This window comes from Corvus cornix, chromosome 2 (assembly GCF_000738735.6).
Source record: "Corvus cornix cornix isolate S_Up_H32 chromosome 2, ASM73873v5, whole genome shotgun sequence".
Taxonomy (NCBI): Eukaryota; Metazoa; Chordata; class Aves; order Passeriformes; family Corvidae; genus Corvus; species Corvus cornix.
Window position 1 is genome coordinate 48,595,234 of NC_046333.1, and position 21,102 is coordinate 48,616,335.

The following is a 21,102-nucleotide window of genomic DNA, read 5'->3' on the forward strand; positions in this document are numbered from 1 at the left end:
CCTCTTAACTGGTTTTACCTGATTTCCCTGGAAATATAGGGCTAGATTTGATGTTACCTAGAGAAGGAATTTGAAGCTCATTCCAATTCTGCATAAGAAGATTTAAGTCATTGCAGACAAGGTAGACTATTGCTTATATCCTTTTATGAACAGGTAGAGTACAAAAAGACATTTCTATACAGCAAATCCACATAATAAACTATTCTTTTTGACAACTCTCACTGCTTCAGTTGCTTGGATTACTGGCTTGTGTGACCTCAGCCACACACACATACGACAGAGCCCAAAATAGAACCAGAAGATGAGTCATGATGTTCAGGAAGGATTTCAAAACAAATGGACCTATTTACTTGTGCAGCTGTCTCCCGAAGCTAGTACTGTTTTACAATGCTATTATTGATTTGTTCTCATTATCGGCTTCTGAGAGGTTAGTTTGTTTATGTTTTTGATTGGGGGGGAATTTGCATTAGGTAATTAAAATAGCAGTTTAGTTCTTCAGAGGAAATATTTCAGGAATAAATATGACACACACATTCTGGATGATCAAAAATAGTAGCAACATAAGATATCCTCAGCATTGTAGGGATTTTGCTTCTTGCTTGCCAAATGCCATACAATTGCACAGCAGTTTATTTCAGCATTGGGGAAAATATGAAATAAAATGCTTTTTTAGCATGAGGGATGCTCCATGCTTTCACAAATTCACACATCTGCTATGTGGTACACATGCTAACAATGTGATATTCATTATTTTTATCTACTTAATATTGTAATTGCTGTATGACTAAAAGAAAAGGTCCAGTCGCAAAGTATGACTATAAAAGTTTGTATGAAAGTATTTTTCAGGTAGAGAGAGACCTGTTTTAGTGCAAGTTCCAGTGCCTTCCAAAAGGTAAAAAACCAGTGAAGTCAGCCAAACTCTCAACCCTTTCCTTCGACCTAGCACTGTTTTACTTTGACTAACAATGATCTTGTGTGTCTTTTAAATAGAATTTTTATTCTGAAATTGTTCTTGCATTTGACTGCCAAACCCATAAAGTTTCATCAAGCCTAATTATCTCCTTAATATGATACTACTTTAATACAAAAGCAAGATGATCCTTTAATTTTTTATTATTATTTTTATTTTTATTTTAATAAGTTCACCCCTAAAGGCTTAAGTCAACTGCTCTGGGTGTGACAAAATGTGCATTAACTTCGGTGGAATCTGGATCAAACCCTAAAAGCAAAAGATTATTACTACATAAATCTCAGGACCTTGTATACTTCCAGTGTAGCTAACCTAAATGGCAAAATCTCTGCAAGAATATTATATATCTAATTATTTACTATGGATTTATGTTAGCTTTGCCCCATATGAAGGACTCATATGATAGAAAATGAGAGGCAAACAAACCTCCAGCCAACAAAGTAGTAGGAGTTAACATTTAGAGCTGAAATTATGATGTTTATCACATGTGAGCCTTGTTGGAAATAAGTGGGTTGAAATGAAAATAGAGCATAAATGATTGCTTTGATTCAGTAATGAAAAGAAGTAGTGAAGGAAGGCTTATACCAATACTGCTTGTACCATGGACTTAAGGTCACCAGGAATTACCTGTTTGCTTCATGAAACAAGACTTGTGCAAACTATCAAAATTTCATGATAAGGCCTTTATTCAACAAGATATTCACAAGAATTTACCTTTAAAATATGTCAATGCTGGCACTGGCAGATTTCTATTAGATGTGCAATTTAATGTACAGCCATCAGGCAGCAGAGGTGACTTCAGAAGGACTGTGATTCACTGAAATTAAACTGAGTTTTATTAATCACCTGTTACAACTTGTCCTTATGGAATTTAGCATTTGCATTTGGATTGACGCTGTTTAATTTACCAAGAAGGTATTTATGTTTCTGAATGATGCTGACCAATAGCTGAGCTGATGCAGACCTTGTTTGCAAAAGACTTAATTCTAATTCCCTTAGGGTATTTCAGACTGCAGATAGGCAACAAAAAAGCCTGAATAGACCTTCAAAACAAATCAATAAACATATATTATATTAAGTGTACAAAAAATACATATATCTCTGATTAGAATAAAATGATAAAACCCCCCTTTTGTTTATATAGTCAAGCAGCGATTGTGTCCTTTACTAAAGATCACTTGTTTTCACTCTCAGACTGACTCCTGACTTTTTTAAACAAACCCAAATATCACCAGTATAAAATTATGATCAGTAAAATACAGCATAAGCCCCTCATTTATATTGGCAGATGTACTCCTAAAAATCATCATCATTTTTGACTCTTTTCAGGCCAGATCATGTTTTGATTTAACCAATGAAGTCATAGATGAGCTTGCAGAATGCAGTGATCTTTCTAAAAATAGGACTTTGGTAAAGACAGCTTTGGTTCACTCAGCAGACTGCACCTGTTACTAAGCAAACTCATTAACAGGTACAGTTTTGTACTCTTCCCTTGCTTCTTTTGCCTCTAGAAATTCATACTGTTTATTTTTACAGGTATGGAATTTCAAAATTTCTGTTGCATTCCATTTTTTTTTTATAGCAGACTAGTTGACTTTACAATATTTTAAAGAATATTTTACTACCTTATCTATAGAAGAAGTGCTTACCTTTCCTTTTCCTTTGAGTAAATTTCCATGGAAACTGAACACATTGTGTCCTCCTGCTGGCTGCAGTTCATGTCTACCTGAGACAGCGCTTTGATTAAATGTGTCTTCATAGTTAACTAGTTAAAACCATTATGAGGCTTCTCCAAATTCTTTGCTAGTCTTTAAAAAAAATGTTTTAATGTTTTGAATTAAATTTAACATATGTGCAAGGAGAACAAGAAATAGTATTTTCTGACCTAGCTCAATGCTACTCCTGCTCAACTGTTTCAGTGTAATTACAGAACTTCTGCAATATATGATGAACTGAGGTCTATCATCAGCTCTTGATACAATCAGCTGTGATGTTAGCTCCTTACTTCACTGATTGTGCTTTTTTTGGTTCCAACTATTCCCACAACATATTTTTGCAATCCTCATTCTCTAAGCCATTGTCCTCTAACTAGCAGGCATCACAAAAAAAAGAGTACACAGTAATTCTTCCAAACCATAGCAGGCTGTAGCATTTTCCTAGAAATGTTCCATTTTAGAATGTACAGGTCCTGCTATGAAAGGACTAACTGGTTCTCATGATGGCAGAAAGCATTTCATCATATCTACCCAGTCCAGGAAGGACAAAAATGATTTGGGAGTGGGATTTATGCTGTGGGATGAATAGACTTGTGATAGATGGCACAGCACGCCAACTAAATTTAATGCTGGTAACTTTTTTATTTTCTTAGCTAAAAGAGACAACCCCCTCCTGCAAACAGCTAAATTGATGATATTCCTAAATATTAGATTTTTAAAGAAGTCTGTGATAGGCACCTCTACACAATACATTTCTCCTTTTTCATCCTAGTCCAGCTCCTCACAGGCACAACTTTAACTGTAGATTTCCCTGAAGAATTGGAGCAGGGTGGCAGAGTGTGTGAGTGTGCATATGTGAGAAGTGAGGAAGTAACAACTTTCCTTATGCATAAGAAATGACAATTAGAAGCTACACATTTTTAGAGTGTAGGCAGTAAAAAATTGCTTTTAAAAATCTCAGAGTTTTCCCCCATAATCCTCTCCCTAGGTCTTAAACCTGTAGTAAGAGTTAGTCTCTTCCCGTTTGGATACTAGTCACTGAAGCTGGTCATGGAATCATAGAATATGTGGGTTGGAAGGGACCTTCCAGATCATCTAGTACCAACCTCCTTGACATCGGATGTTTAGCAAGAAAGAATGAGCTTCAAGATTAAAAAAATGTCTGCATTAGAGGTCCTGGTGAGAAACTGGTATCTGTGCTATAGTGTGAGCTCACACCACACCCCACAGTTTCATCCTCCAGGGCAGGAGCAGTGCCAGAATGACGCCTGGATCCCCGACCACTATAGAACCAGTCTGGAGTTACAAATCTGCTGTTGGATTTCTCATGGAGAAGGCAGATGATGCCATCTTACCCACCTACCTTTTCATGCTATTCGTTAATAGCACCTGTATGACTTTCAGACAGTCTGCTTCTATATATAAATGATGTAGATTCCCATATGCTACCCTCTTTCCTGTAGCATGTAGCATATAGGGAGGTCTGAGGACAAGCCAGAAAGTTATCAGTGAATCATGGTGTTGTGCTGGTTTTGGCTGGGGTGTAGTTAATTTTCTTCATAGCAGTTATTAGGAAACAACCAGGACAGCTGACTCCAAGTGACCAAAGGAATATTCCATGCCATATGGTGTCATGCTCCTCAAATAAAGCTGGGGGAAGAATAAGATAAGGGGAAGGTTTGTTGACAGAATTTGTCTTCCCAAGTAGCTATTATGTGAGACCTGCTAGTCTGGTCTGGCAGAACACCTGCCCCTCCATGGGAAGCAGTGAAGTAATTCCTTGCTTTGCTTTGCCCGTTAAATGGTCTTTATTTCAACCCACAAGTTCTTACTTTTACCCTTCTGATTCTCTTCCCCATCCCATTGGAGGGGAAGACAGCAAGAAGCTGCATGGTTTTGAGTTGCCAGCTGGAGTTAAACCCCAAAAGAGGATCAGAGCAAGGGAGATAAAAGAACATCCACAGAGAAGGCTGCACCATAGCTCAAAAGCAGTCCCTGAACAAAGTGGGCTGGGGGGTTAAAACAAGGAGAAAAAGCTCTCACAAGGCATCTTGGCAGAGCATTCTAAAGTGTTCAAGGCTTGACATGGGCATCATTACCTCTGTGCATGTTAAGCCCAGGCAGCCAAACCCAGGGGGAGGCAAGTGTGCTTAGTGCTCTGACATTTGTGACGGCCACTGATGGAGCAGGTGTCCTGTACTTACTCTGAGGAAGGAAAAGGAGAGCCAGATGCTTAGGGATTATCATCTCAAAGATGTCTCAGAATCTGGAAGTTATTTACACCTGACTCTGAATAAAAGCTTTTGTCCTAGACTTCACACTTTTCAGCTTTTGAAATTTGATCCAGCATGATGTGCTGGTTCCTAGAAACCAGACTGTACCTGCCTTGGTAGATGTGTCCTCAAAGTGCAGTAGTAAATCTTTCTGCAGCAAAGCTACATGTACAGGCCTAGTGCAGGAATATATCAGTTTGAGCACTGTCTCTACAAGACTAAACAATTTGTGCAGTGAAATAAGGCTCTGTGGAGAGGAGAGAAGCATGAAATCACTGGAGTCCATAGAAACCTGAGAGTTCTGGTACTGACATAAAATAGAGAGGGATGGAACCTAAGAAGGAGTAACTTCTTTGTCAGGCTTCTTCAGAATAGGAGCTGTTTAGTTCCCCCCTGGGTGAAGTCCAGGTATGCATTAGCATTCACCAAATGGATAAACTGGGTCCTAAAATGTCAGCGCATAGCTTGGATAAGCACACCCTCTATAATGTGTAGGCAATGTTCTGGCAGAGAACGAAAATGACAGAAGAATAGAAATCTTAAATAGAAAGAATGCAGAGTCAAAGTATGATCTGTATTTAGCATGATTTAATTGCAAAATAGCATTTATTGCTTTTGGCTAAAAGAAATCTGCAGTAAGAACCTCTCATCTGTTAAAATATTTGCACTCCTGATTAGTAAGGAAAAAAGTGAATAAAAAGATATAAAAGTCAAGACAAAGACTCTTTGGTATGATTTAATGTTCTAGAAGCAGGAAACTAGTGTTATGATTCTTTGGAAACAGAACTAAACTAATAAACAAACAAAAAATCCACCATAAAAGCCCCCAAAAACCCAACACTTGCAAACAGTAGTGAGACACAATAGGTTGCCCCAGGGTCTCACAGGGCCTTTACTCCAAACAAACAATGCTGCCAGAAATTTATGACATATTTCTCAAATCTGAAATGCTGGAGGATCTGCCACTTGACTTGAGAGTCACTGCTAACAACTGGCAGAGACACCAGATCTGAGCAGAAATAAGTGGACTTGGGAATGGCCTGAAGCTGTGTCAGGGGAAATTTAGGTTAGATATTAGGAAAAGGTTCTTTATCCAGAAGGCAGTGGGGCACTGGAACAGGCTCCCCAGGGAAGTGGTCACAGCCCCAAGCCTGACAGAGTTCAAGAAGTGTTTCCACAATGCTCTCAGACACATGGTGTGATTTTTGGGGTGTCCTGTGCAGGGCTAAGAGTTGGACTTTATGATCCTCATGGGTTTCTTCTAACTCAGGATATTCTATGATTCTATGACTTTCCATCTCCTGATGAGGTTGGAAATAACAGCAGACCAGATCTCTGTTGTGAACTCTGCATGCCTAATGCCTGATCCCTTGGAAGACAACTGAATACTATAGATAACTTTGGTAAGAATTAAAATTAATTATAGACAATTCATAAATTTTTGGACTTGAATATTAATACTGTGCCTACAAAGGAAATGCATAGCATCAGGGTGCCATATGGTAAGAGCAACTCTTGTACCAAATGTGGTGCAGCATTTCTGCTTATGGGTAGTCAGGTAGAGTATAAAGCAGCTTTTTTAAACCCCAATATAATAAATGATCATTATTATGATGTCCTTGTTAGACTTCATGTCCCAATGTCTTTCACTAACCATTAACCTTCAAAGTGCTTAAGTCACTTTTATAGAATTATAACAGTAACTGTAATTATTTGAGGGTACTTTGGAAAACTGGATCTGTATGATGGTTAGGGAGAGTCTCTAGACTGTGTTTGGTCAATGTTTGGTCTCTCTTAACTGGAAAAGTGTCCTTAGGAAGGGCAATGGTGGCTTCAAAGAGATATACCTTTCCTAGGGGCTGATACTAGCCACATCATCCAATTACATCCCCCAACTCCTGTTATTCTTCATGATTTTTGCTCACCAATAATCTGAACCACAGGAAGAGTCCAATCTACTTCCTAATCTTTCACATGTGCAGCACAAAATCTTTAACTTAAAGATGGAACAGCCTACTTTTCATACTTTTGTATTACATCTTTTTTTTCTTGAAATTTCAGGTGCCTCAGCACCCAGTGGAGGTCAAGTTTTCTTTTGTGCCTATTTTTGCAACATTTCTGCTTCTCCTGCAGAATTTGATAAATGAGGAATTGTAGAGGTTCTTATAAGAATATGATGACACAGAATTAAATTGTCAGGCCCATTAATTATTCTGATTAAATACACAGAGCCAAACAAAGGGATTTTTGTGCCCCCTACAATGAATTGTGGAGAGCTAATCTGTGGGCATTTTTGTTTTTATACCCTAATAAATGCCTCTTAAAATGTAAACATAGCTGTAGCAGAACGGGAGTTCAGCTCTTGCATTGGTATACTGATATTTCATGGCTTTCTGACGCAGCCTAGCGAGTCCACCAGCCACCCTGATGTTCATGTGGAGCCCTGTGCACTGCTGTCATTGCTCTCCCTTTGCACTCAGTCTGCCTTCATTTGCATTTCATTATGCAAACATGCAAATAATCTTTTTTTACCATTATGAACAATTATCTTACAAGGGAAGATAAAGAAATATTTTGTCTTGTATTCACCCATAATTATTCTGATTGGTTAAAGAGAATGAGGGAAAGGAGGAATCTGCAATCTAATTCTAATAAAAATACTTATCACACAAATCAGAAGCATGCTATCAGCTATGTTTTCTTCTGAAGGCACTGAGTCATTTGATATTGTTTAATTGCAAATCTTACATTGTGGGTAACCACTACAAATAAAACATCAATGAAAAAGAGCATTTAAGATGGCAACAACAATAAGGTAACAATAGGATAAGATAGCAATAATGATTACAATCACAAGGACTGTGATTTTCAGGCGTCCAGGGAAGACAAATATTCATTGGTTTTAGACGGGAAAATGACCGATTCATGTGGGAGCCAAATTAAGAATCTGATGGACTCTTCTTCATTACTGTTGCTACTTAACAAAATCCACCCTGATAAGGGGCATGGGGAAGGAGTAATATAAAGTATCAAAGTGTTAGGGACCCTGATGTACATTTTCGTCTCCATAACAGAAAGGATGACTTTTCCCATGAGGAAAAAACCCTTCTTTATCTGAACTTTGAAACTGCTACAAATACTTCCCCAGCACTTCGAGAGAAGATCCAGGAAGAGATTGAAAACAAAACAGACATCCTAGAAATACTACAGATGGCAAAACCCCCCACACTTCTGAGCCTAATATTAAAGGTTTCTTAAACTCCTGGTAAGAAGTCTTGTTTAGCACTATATTTACAAGTTTTCCTGAATTCAGTCTAATAGCTCACTGTATAATTCTGGGGAGAAACAACTCTTTGAGGACTACCTTTCCATCAAGAGTATGTCACTTAGGTATATTTTACTATCTAAAGTATATAATTTCTCCTCTTTATCACTTAAAAACTTCAAATATTTGATTCTACTATTAACTCCTTACTTTCTGTAGTCCAGTTCTATAAACAAGTTAAACAAGTTCACTTATGCAACTGCATATGAAGGACTCTGTAGAAAAAGCCATACTGAAGTTTTGTGCTGAGCCCCAACAGGATGACATTTCTCATTGCAGTTCTGATTATTTCTGTTCTAGTTATTTCCATTCTGTAATTCAGTAAATCCCAACATTTTGTGTCAACAGACCATGCTAAACTCAAAATTGTCCATGGAAAAGCATGTACATTTACCTAATTTATGACTCAGAAATGTTGTTAAAATTATCAGACCTATTTGTCTGATTGACCAAAGGGAGGTTTCACAGCTCCCTAGAGCCTGTGCCCACCTCAGAAAAATTTGAGAGAAGAGGTAAAAGAGAGAAGGGTGATAAGTTCTTCTATTAGGAATAAATATAAGAAATGGCTTTAAAAGAGCAGAAATACTGACTTGGACTCTGCCGGTGAGAAGGAAACCAAAGCAGACAGAGGTCCAGGCTCACGTTATCTTAGAACTCCTTTGGACCACGGGGCTCACATCTCTATGTTGGTATTTAACAGCAAGGAGGACAACCACACCTGGATTTCAGCAAGAGAAATCTCAGCTCATTTTTAAGCTTCTGGAATAGCTTAGACAAATACTTTACAGGAAATGTGGTTCTCAATTCTACATCACAACTGAACTCGAATGTTTTGAGAAATGTTTATGTATGGGGTCTGCAAATCTTTTGATCACGGATCCATAAACTAGAAAAACCAAATTTCTTCCAAGCGTAAAAATGCTGGTTACCTTCACAAAGAGCCTTTCTGTCCATCTCACCATTTTATAAGGCTCTCTGACATGCAATTACTGGCTGCAGTTTCAGACGCTGGTTGGAAAGCACTGCATAGGGCTCTCCTGAGACTGGCACTGCTAATGCAAGGCAATATGGGTCTCTCTAACTTTGTCCATCTTCCTCTGGGAGAAATCTTCCACTTCATTACTTCAAGAAATGCCTGGGGACTTTGCAGTGCTTTTGACAGTAACTGAAATCAAAATAAGAACTCTTGCCAGGAAGACTTTAAGAAGTTTTTGTTTGAGCATCGCTGTCTGCACTCTGACTGCTGACATGAGCCCTTCACTAGCCTGCAGGGAGAAGTGATTAAGACTCCCCAGCAGATAAATCCCACAAGGATTACACACATCTTCTTGTCACTAACAATGACATGAACACAGTTTTATTGTAAGGATGAATCAAAGGTTATGCAAGAAGGTTTTTTCCAAATCCCATTTCCCTATTCACCCAGTGCTGTCTCCTCTTACTCAATACTTGCTAGATACATACCCAAAAACTACAAGTCTGAGAACGCACCCTATTCACTGCTCACAGCAGCATTTGTGCTGGTTTCAGGGAAGATTTTTCTTTCAGGTAGTGAGGGTATACAAAGATCAGCAATAAACAGTGTATCCAAATCCCTTCACCATCTCTGTGATGTTGCCTAGGACCAGGCTGGAAATGCAGGACTGAACCTCTGCAGCAAAGCAAAGGTAACAGTTCAGAAGCAATGACTTTCAAGGGTCCAATCCTCCCCATGAGTTTTTATGAACTCAGATATCAGGGCCCTTTATACCAAGCAGGGACCTGTGCAATGCAGTACAATTTGCAGCATGACAGAATGATCTGAATCTAAGCTTCCTGATGAGTGTAGTAAAAGCACCTCCCTCCATTAAATTTTGGTAATGGAGATATTCAGAAATTATGAAAGACAAACATCTTTAAATTCTTTCTGTTTGCTATCTTGCAAACCAGTGTTCCCATTTATTTTACCTGCACTCACTTCTGTGATTCATATCCATTAAAAATGAATATCTAGCAGCATGTGTTTTCTTTCCCTCCTCTGTCATTTATAGTTTGTTGCTTTCCATTTTAAAGTATATATTATTGAACAGACCACATGATGAATTTTTGATGAATTCTTGAAACAGGAGCCAGACACAGAAGCACTAGTTAAGTAAATTATACCTATAAATAACTTCATAACAAGGCCAAATATACAGTAAAATGAAGTTTGCATAAATACATCTTGATTTAATGCCTGTGTTTCCTCCCACTAACATAAATCACTGACACACTGGGTATGGTATTTTCAAATTCTTTGCTGCTTGGGCCAGTGAATGTTTCCCACATGGTTGTGATATTTCTTGTACAAACAGAGGATTAATGTCAGCTGATACAAGTGTGAAGTGTTCCAGAACATTTTAAAAGGCAAGACTACTGCTGGCCTTCATCCGTGTAAAAAGGAATGGTGGTCTCCCATGACACATATCTTCTTGGAAGTTACAGGCAATCACAGGCCCTTAGTTATGAATTGAGATATTTCAATATTTATATTTCAGGAAATTCTGTGTAACCGTAAGTAAGCAAGGAAGAAGTGAGCAATTCCTCATTTCTTATGCAGAATGAAATCCCTCACCATCAATGTCAGTTGAGAAGGAAATTCATCATTGGATCTTTTAAATTTGCTATGTGCTAAAATCTGGTCGCAAAATAGAACTGACCTTCTTTTTCCTTTTATTTTTATTAAGTCCTCTCTGTTTCTATAGCTTGTATCTACATACAAGTATGTGAAATAGGTGGTTTAGATCAGAGTAACAACTTCTTTAAGCAAAAGGTGACAATGTACCTGGAAGAGCTAGAAAGGAAAAAAAAAAATTTAAGGAAAGAATCAGTTCAAATGAACTCCTATTTTTCTTTTGTTTTATTTTGTCTAATTCTAAATCCATATTGGTAAGTGGAGATTTGCCTGAATAAGTTTCCTCACAGTACAAAATTTGACCTGGGTAAAGCACATAGCACCTAGAACTTGCTGATGTAAGTGATCTCTACATTCCTCATCACATTGCTGCTTATTTGTAATAGTTTTTTTTTTCAAGAATCAACAATCCAGCCTGTGCAAAAGTGGCAGGAAATTGTTTAGTTCTGTGATGACTCTATATGTCACAATTCATGGTATTTGGCAGAGTTCACAGAAAGAATATTTATTCATTGTGTGTCTTTCTTACCCATACATCTTCCTTTTGTCCCAATTCTTAATCCGGCGTGAAAGGAAAAACAGGAAAAAACACTCGAAAGAAACACTGTTGATAACTTAATTTAGTTTAATAACATTCATTTTATGATATTCAAAAGCTTGTTTCCTGAAAGACATCTCCAGAAAGATATCTGGTTGCTTTGTTGTTCCCTCTGTCCACGGTTCCCCTCTGTCACCATAATTTTTTTTAACATGGTCTTTCAATGTAATTTTCAAACCTCATACACATCATTTTCTGTGTGACTGAAAAAGCTTCCCAAATTTATCCCAAGTTCTGTATCCTTTACATTAAAATATTACTATTTTTCAGGGTCTTTTGCAGTTTGCATGGTCATAATTGAAATGGTCAATTTCCCTGAGGCTTGTTAACTTTTCCCTTAATTACTCACTAACTTGAAGAGGCTCCTGAACTTCATGTGGATTGTGTAGTCCTTCCTCTTAGAGGGACTATCGGCACAGTGACAATACTTCTGTGAACTGCCTTTTCTGTGTTCGAGTTGTCCTGTTCTGTACATCCATAAATAGAGACATTCACTGTTGCATGAGGCATATGCTACCTCAGAGTTGCCAGCTGTGTGTCACGAGAAACTGTGCTTAGGAGAACACCTCTTTCAGTTTTCTTGTGACTTTTTAAGAATGCACAATCTGTGGTCTCTGTTCCACATGCATCGTCTGTGTTCATTTAAACTTTCAGGTTGTCAGGGGACTGAGGCAGGGACAGCTGGACCATTTATGGGATAAGCTGGAGAAGTGAGATGCATGTGTAAAAACTAGAACAAGTGTTTCAGTAGCTATTCTTGTAACAAGATATTCACCAGAGCCTCACTACAGCAGTCAAAGCTTTTATCTCTCGTGCGCACCTCTTGCTAGGCTTTTAGGAAAACCATAGTGGAATGGTCTCATTGGATAATCAGGTCATCAAAAAGGGTCTAAAAAAAATGACCTAAAATCTTGTTGTCACATTTAGCTAGTAATGATAACTATCACGTTTTAATTTGCAAGGATGTGAACAAAAACCTGAATTCCAATCAAAATACAAAGAAACCCAAACAAACAAAAAAAGAAAATCAAATCAAAAAACTCTGAGTTTAATCCTCCGATTTTTTAAAAAAATTAGAGAGGCAGGAGCCATGAGTAGAACAGAAGGAAACCTGCAAGTCAGTTGGAAATCTGGTTTGGTTGTTTGGGTTTTTTTCCCTTAATAATCAAACTCTAAAAAAGAGGATTTCTTAAACTGTGCAAGGGCACACGGTTCTTGGTCAATCAAAACTGAATAGAATCTACTGTTCTCCAGATTTTCCTGAATTTTTCAGGAGATATACATACATGTTTGATTTTAAAAACTCTGTGCAATTCTCTCTCTTTAACTGGAAAGAGCCATTTTGTAAGCAAACATATACTAAAATCCTTGTAGATGTATCTATAATTAGCCTCCCTTTTTTTTCTTTTCCCTTGGACAAGAAAGATTTTGCTTGAATATAATTGATTTTCATAAGGGACACCAGACACAGAAGTTCCCTATAAACACTCAGTGTTCCCTAGTTATTGCCTGGGAAACTTAGCCTTTGCAGACATTTGGAATAGGAAATAACTCCTGTCACAGATCTCACAGTGAAACAACCACTGGTAAAACTGTTCTTTCAAACACTGTCCTTTCAATCTGTCTAGCAAGGAAGTTATGACCTCCAGCTACAAATTAATGACAAATTGCTGAAGGAGTTTTGCCAGTAATCTTATCTTCTTTCTTGTTCAAAAGTTAAGTTCTTGATCCAGAATCCATTTGAATGAAGAGACTGAATTCCTCTACCTTCAGCTGCCTACAGACCATACTGTAACTGACCATACTGTACTCATATTGTTAGGTGTATGTAGTACATAATCTCTATAGTTACTAGAAATCCTAAATTGTCTTAGAATATGTTAGATTAGAATACTAGAGCCTAGGGTATAAGTTAAGAGTGAGAAAAGGAAAAAACAAAATGCATACAGTTTAAAGAAGAATAAACCTGAAGGAGAGTGATTTTCTAACAAAATGCACTTATTTGCCTCAGTAGAGTAGAAAAATAATAGGTTAAATGGGATAAATAATACAACCTACTCCTTGCTTATCATGTTGTAAATTCTGTTGCCAAGCTATGTCTTTAACTGTAAGTACCATAGGTTTAAATTTGCTCTCACCGGATTAACAGATATAATTTCTACTGATGTCAAAGGAATCAGTATGGTGTGGAATATATCAAATGTAATATTAATACCTAAGAAGAAAATTAAGTGCTGTAGTCAATTGTTGGATGTGCTGAAAAAGTCACAACAGTCTTATGTCAAATACCTCTTCTTTATGAAGTTTTCTGAGGCATGTAATTTCTTGGATTTCATGTGAAACATGTGGACTGATAAAACTTTAAATGCCAAGGTATACACTATAATCTATGTCTGGATAGACAGATGCCTACACACATGCACACACCCAATAATAGCGTATTAGCAGCAGACAGTATAGGGTGAAGATGTTTGTCAGATGCTTTAAACGCCAAGAATTTTCTCATCAATGAATCAGTTGCTACTAACTGAAGAATGTGCTTGGCATTTTATTCCTTGAAAGTTACAATAAAAGCCAGAAGGAAGGTGGGCATTAAGGTTATAATATAAAAGTAGCACTTTTATTGGAAGCTGTATTATTTTCAAATAACTCATGCTGAGAAAATGTAAGTCCATAAGACTTTTCATATCCACTACAATTCTTCTTTTAATACTCAAGCAGGCAAGACCATAGCCAAAATTGTCTGTGGTCTGTTTCTCTTCCATCTACTCCTTTTAATATGATTTTTTAAATCATAGAATGGTTTGGGTTGGAAAGGACTTTAAAGATCATCCAGTTCACACCCCACCTCCTTCCACAGGCAGGGATGCCATTGCCTAGATCAGGTTGCACAGGGCCCCATTCAACCTGACCTTGAACACTTCCAGGGATGAGGCATCTACAACATCTCTGGGCAGTTCCAGTGCCTCACCACCCTCACAGTAAATAATTTCCTCTATCTAATCTAAACTTACCCTCTTTCAGTTTAAAGCATTATCTTGTCACTCCATGCTCTTGTAAAAAGTCTCTCTCCAGCTCTCTTGTAGGTCCTCTTTAGGTACTGGAAGGAACTATAAGGTCTCCCTGGAGCCTTCTGTTTGCCAAACTGAACAACCCCAGCTCTCTCAGTCTTCACAGAGAGGTGCTCCATCTCTCCAGTCATCTTTGTGGCCCTCCTCTGGACTCACTCCAACAGGTCCAGGTTCTCATGCCAGGGGCCCAGAGCTGAACACAGGACTTCCTTATCAATGGATTGCACCTTACCTTCCCCTAAAGTTAGATATTCCTGGGTTTGGAATAAGGGATATAAAGAAAAACAAGATATGGTTTCTTGTATTCTGTTGAATCTCCTGTACATTTATGTTAAGAGAATTGATTGTTGAGTTTTAGGCAATTGAAATTGTAGTAAGAGGAAAGAAAATTGTAGGCTTCTACAAAAGGCAGGGATTTTTATTAGCAAAATTAAAGAGAAGAGCACTAGAAACAGAAGAATTTTCTGGTCCAGAGGAAAAAGCTACAAACCAGTACCCAAAATCCAACCAAAGATTAGCAAAAAAACCCCCAGACTACTGATATTTTAAGTGTACTAATGAACTGGCAACAAATAAAGCAAAAGCTAAACACTGTTGCTGCCCATTATTTCATTTTCCCTCTAGCAAGAAATTTATTTTTCCAAAACCAGTCTCAGAAATGCTAAGGAATTATTGCCTTTGACTACATGGCCTAAAAATTCTACAACACCCACCCTCCAAAAACATAGCAAAAAACCCACCAAAAGTAAATGATAAACTGACTGAAGAAACTATAAACATGGCACCTATAATATTCTCACAGGTTTCCTCTGTGAAAAATCAAACAAATTTTTATTGAGGAGATCCAAATAATTGATTTTCCAAAGCCGCATCTCTGCTTATTTTCCATTCCATTTATTCTTGAAATGGAAAAATGAAAGCAGGGAGATCTGATTTTCAGCTATAATAGGTCTGTTCTCATGATGTTTAATAGGAAAAGTGGCCTAAAAGAGAGTTAATTCTATTTTGGCCTATCTTAAGGTTCTTACACTGGTAGATCAAGTAGTACAGTCACGCTAATGTAAACAGAAGCTGAACAACTAAACTACACAAACAGTTCCCTTTGGAGCAAGAAGTAAATGCAAGACTCCCAATCTTGTCTTGGAACCCAGTGGTGTCTTTGAACCTATCTTCCTTATAAACTATTACTTTTGTAGGTTTTCCTTTTAAAGTGTTGTCTAAGATTATTTTCCCCCTGCTTGCCTGATATTTTGCTGAAGTTTTAAATACTCATTTGAGTATTTTAAAATACTCATTTAAGACAAAAAAGTCCTCTCCCTAACTTTATCTAGCTCCTTTGCAGAACAGTGTAATGCTCTTTTAAATTAAAAGAGAGACAATTTATATCACAGCCACATGTTTAGTCACAACAAAAGCAAAAACCATGGATAAAGCTATAAAATTAGTGCAATTTTTTCTAGGGATAATTAGTTCAAATTAAATTAAATTATGTACTTTCTCCAAGTTTATGAATTCTGATTTTATTGTTTTCCTTTTATTACATGCTATTCAAAGAAATATTTCATCCTGAAAACAGTTCTTATTCTACAGAGAGACATAAGAAATAAGCGATAATAAAGTAATCAATCTGCTTTAGCATGGATGGTACAATGATTGAGAGAACGATATTTCTAATAGATACCAGAAATTGATTAAATGAAGGCAGGGTCAAACCTTCAAATGTGAATGCAATTTTAAATCCTACAAGAAAGAGTAAGTTTTTCCAGACAAATATTTCAGGAAAGCTTACCATATGTGAGGGCTACTTCATGTAATAAAAAGTATTCTTGACAGTAAATGCTGTATTTAAATGCCCAGTTCTTTAGATACTAAAATCTAGGATCTAGAAATTGAAGGGTTATACAAAAATAAAGAGCAGTACTCACCTCATATCAAAGTAACACGCTCTTTAGTGACTCCTAATGAGACTATTCAAGGATAAACCTCTCTGACTGGTAGAATTTCCAAGTCCAGTAAAGCAGATATCTAAAAAGAAAGACAACGTACATAGACAGCCCCAGTTTCTAAACACACCTGCCTAAACCCAAGTTTTATTAGCACACCTGGAAAAAAAAGAGGTTTCCCAGGAAAGCATATTCAGAGCTGTAATGTGACCTGACTAGGAGGGACCCAATCATTTCCTCCTATGGCTAAAGAACTGTAGGAAGGAAAAACAACCTGTGGGCAAGAGGGACCCATTGACTAGTTTCACCCACACAGATGCTGGCCAGCTTTTTTCTCCTGAGAAGGAAAAGCAGTTCTATTCCTGTGTGGCTTGACAGAAAAACTCATGAGAGCACATTAGCAGAAGTGCTGCCTCATTGGGCTGACTGCAGTCCTCAACCAAAACAAAACCATTTTTGAGCTCTTGTTAATGTGGCAAAAGAACTGCACCTGCCATAACAGTCACATAACTAATTCAAGTGTACTGATTAAGTCATATAGATTATCAAATAGACAGAGTTAAAATAATAGATCTCAAACAAAACAAAAAAAACCCTTATAAAACTATAGGAGCTATTCTCTTCTAAATATCAAACCGAAGCTTTTAGTCAGCTGTTACACTTCTTTTCACTTCAGAATGGGATGACAGATAGGTTATGAAATATTTACATTTTACATAAATCTGATCTTTAATCACTTTGAGATGAGCACTTGCAATCCCAACTGCCTTCCGCAAGAGTTGTGACTGCCAACACATCTGCAAGTCATTTTAAGAGCATAAAAGAAAACAAAAAGAGAACTGTGTCTTGGTAGACTATGGAGTTCACTTTGGGGTTCCAAGCAGCGGTACAGCTGATGCAGTCTTGTGGGTTGTAATTCCCTGGCAACACTCCCCTGTGGCAGCACAGAGCCACATGTCCAGTCTCCAGCCCTCTTGAAATGCAAGCATGTTCACCTCCATGCCACAGCATTTAAAATTATTCAAAGTGTTTGGTTTTACTCAAAGGCCTCAGTTTAAATCCCTTCCTAAAAGAGAATAATTGCTGAATTCCAGTCTAGACTGAAGAGTCCTGTGAGGCATATACGTTAGCAGAGCATGCTTAACGCAGCCTTACCAGAAGACACACACTGCAGGAATGATGATGGCGTCTATAAATCTAAGAACTTGGAAAGCAAATATCCTTCAAAAACAATGAAGGCAAAGTACAACTCTTTAATAAAATAATCATCTTTAGTGTTGAAGTGTAAATCTTTTTATAGACATGAAGGTTCTGTATACTAAACATTTTCTTTGAATAAGTTTATTAATTTCACTCTGTACTTTTCTTTATTCAATGTATTTCATAATTTTGGGTGCAAAGACTTGACTATAAATACCAGTAGATATTTGACAGAACCCTGATTTTTATGACAAAACAATTACTTTTGTGGAATTGTTTTCCCTTTCTCTGCCCTTGTGAAATAAGTTTATATAATTTTTATTACTTTTTAAAAAGATTGTTTTATTTGCATCAAACAATAAAGCAAGAACTAAAAACAGGCTGTGAATACGAAAGCCAAGCATATACAAGCCCAATACAAGTAAGAGAAATACTTTTATTGGACGATACTTAACAGAATATAACACTTATGTGATATCTGCTGGTTTTACTCAGAGCAGAGCTGGAGATCTGCTGAGGGCAGAGAGTCAGAGCCTGGGACATGCAGTCAGCCAGCCCTGCAGTGGGAATTCTCCTTTTGCACCATGACAGGAGCATTGAGTTATGAATCTCACATCTATTCCATAGGGTATTCCATAAATAGAAAAACAAAATGTTATAGCCTATTAGTCAGTGAGATATTCCATGTGTGGGTACAGGTAAGCTGGTAAATGTATACTTTGTACAGAATTGCTGAATCAATCTGTAGTTAACTCTTCAAGCAGAATTGAACCAAACCTCACATAGCCTGTTGAGCTCTGTCCCAAATAAGACTGATTGAGTGGATCAGCTCAAGAGATAAAGGAAATCGAAGGTGTTGGCAATGGACCAAATTAAAGGGTCCAACCAAAGGTCCTTAGGGTACTGTTTTGTTTAAAGAAAGTGTTACTGTTTGGTTTTCTTTCTCTCTGCATTTTCTCCCCCCAAATGTACTCAAAAGAATGATGTATCTTGATGGAAGATTCTGAATAAATAGGTCTGGAGTATAGTCACTTACATAGCTGATGGATCACATGCATATAACCCATATTCTCTTGGCGCAATAGTGCTGGGTAGAGGCCATGCTACTGACAGATCTCTCTTTTATGGGTGGGGTTCGTAAAACTCTCTGTAAAAAAACCCAAGACAAACTCAGGGTGACTTAGGAGGAAAAGTTAAAGAAAAAGAATTATTGATGTTCAGCATACCCAAAGAGTGAATAAAACAGAATGATGTAATTTAAATTGTAATGCTTTTTATTTTCTGCAGTCAGAACAGCCTAGACACTTTCTACACTTCTAAGTCCCTGACTTGTTTGAAAAACATTCCCTAACATCTCTTTGGTTGTGTCATCCTCTTGTTGTCTACTATTTATCAAACATAAAATTCCTCTGTATATGAAAAACTGGATGTCAGATAAGAATAAAATAACATTTAAGAATGAAAGAGCTTATCCAAACTGGCACCTTTATGCAGATCTGAAAACTGAAGACTTGCACTTACCAGGATTATAAATTGTGTCTTCTTCCTTTCAGGTCTCCATAGAAACACATTTAGAAATTTTTGTGTCTAACAGTTATTAAGGTAGGGATTTAAACCATGGAGTCTGAATATTACTATTCTGCAAAGAACTCGTCTTAGTGAAAACAATAATAATTCTGTAGAATTATATGATGTGGAATTTCTTGATTAAAATCAATGTTAAGATTTCAGGGTCTTGAGAAATAGCAGGCTTCACGAAATAGCTTAGACTTAAAAAAAAAGCTGATGAAGAACTCCAGGGATGGCAATAGTGTCAATTGCAAACTACATAGTTCACTCATTAAATTTAAAGTAGGATACACATGTAACCATATATATATGCATGGAAAGATTTTAAATGGAAGTGAGATGAGAATTGAAGAAGGCTGTGGTTGTACAGCACACAGGGTGTTGGTTCTCAGTACTCAGAGCTGTCAACTTGAACTCAGCTTTAACCTTCAGCTCTGGAAAGGGGTGACATTTAAGACTTTTATTAGGCATTGCCTTTTTCTCAGTTGCATGATGTCAATATGATTTATTGGACTGCCATGCTGCCCACCACACTGCATAGGGAATCTGAAACCAAAAGCAAAGGGATTAATAAACTAGATGCCAAAATCCAGGCTTCTGTTTTCATATTCATGACCAGGTCCATAAAACCAGCATAAAAGTCCTAGTTTTACAACAGTGCCAGAGGTTGTAACTTTGCGTGCAGAGCTACCATACTTCTCTTACCACCTCCCTGACAGGCACAGCAAAGGAGGAAGCAGTGGCTGTCTCTGCTTTTAAAGGCAGACCAGAGTGGAAACCAGGGGACTACCAGTCTAACACAGTTAAATTCAACATACAGTCTGAATGAAAACCTTTCAAACTCCAACTTCCTGGTTCCCAAATGAGTTCAACATAAATATGACACAAGCTTGTGTCCTTGTATGAGGGAAAAATAATGTAATATCCTGGTTATAACAAAGGAATATACATATTCTGCCTTGAAAACACTTGTAAATTTAAACTCCTACACCTGCCAGTGGGTGCAGTGGTTAAGAGCATCTGTTCCTGCACATTTTATGTGGGCCCTACATCATGGATTGACACATCTATATAGGTTTGGAGGATTATTAATATCTCCAAGACAATAAGCTTTAAAGATCTTCTGGTATTTGATGCTGAAAAAAATACAGAAGTTAGGGAAATCTGGATATACCATAATTCTGTGCTGGGTTAACAGAGCCATTAAGTTTCTGTATTCATTAACTGTTTTATAGTGTGTAAACAGGAAACTGAATTTCTCTTCTGGTTGCAGAAAAACAATTTTCTTTCTTTCATCTTTCTTTTAAACATATCCATAAAATGCAGCATCATGGATATGCTGCATGGTTACATTAATACACAGAAATTTCCTGAATTTCCTTTTCGTGCAGACATAATTTTTACGGATATATGCAGCATTCTTCAGCACCTTATCCCTGACTTTGTCTACTACATTAATGTTTTAGGAACAATTTAGAGGAAAATGGAATAAGCTTAATTTTAACCTGGGAATCTTGTCTTTAAAGTCCAATGTTATAAGCAAGATTAATATAATCACATACGACAGTTAAGCTTGATAAAACTTCTGGTTTCACATCTGTCTATTCAGAAGGTGGTATTCCTGCAGGGTGCCAAATTGCACTTGACTCTGTAGAGACCAGATGCACAATTTGTTAGCTGCATCTCCGCTGTCTTCAATGAACACTGTACTAGATCCCAATTTTCTATCATCTGTCTATCTATCTATCTATCTATCATCTATCTATCTTTATATCTATTTCAGGT

General features: G+C 37.3%; 1 long non-coding RNA gene across 1 annotated transcript in view; it reads left to right on the top strand.

Annotated features, from left to right (window-relative positions):
• The first annotated feature begins 343 nt into the window (after positions 1 to 343).
• The window catches only part of LOC109144493, a 64,053-nt gene continuing 43,294 nt past the window's right edge, over positions 344 to 21,102 (top strand). The window contains exon 1 of the long non-coding RNA XR_002045285.2: positions 344 to 427. This is a non-coding gene — a long non-coding RNA (uncharacterized LOC109144493). The remainder of the gene's footprint in view (positions 428 to 21,102) is intronic.